Raw genomic sequence first — 225 nt, 5'->3', positions numbered from 1 at the left:
AAATCCTGGTTGGTTGATGCTTTTACTCGATGAGGAAGGGGATCTTCGATAGAACAGTCGTTGAATTATTGTAATAACTTGAGATTCGATAATATAACTTCTTTATTGTAAAGTAATACACTGTGGATATGATAAACCGAAGGCTTCAATTGACTGACGCGAAGACTAAGAGTTAAACTGATCACTCAAGAGTCTCTCTCTGAACTCCGTATGGAAAAAAGGCCG

The sequence above is a fragment of the Trachymyrmex cornetzi genome, unplaced genomic scaffold, assembly GCF_001594075.2.
Source record: "Trachymyrmex cornetzi isolate Tcor2-1 unplaced genomic scaffold, Tcor1.1 scaffold559, whole genome shotgun sequence".
Classification (NCBI taxonomy): Eukaryota; Metazoa; Arthropoda; class Insecta; order Hymenoptera; family Formicidae; genus Trachymyrmex; species Trachymyrmex cornetzi.
Note: the sequence above shows the minus strand (reverse complement) of the source record.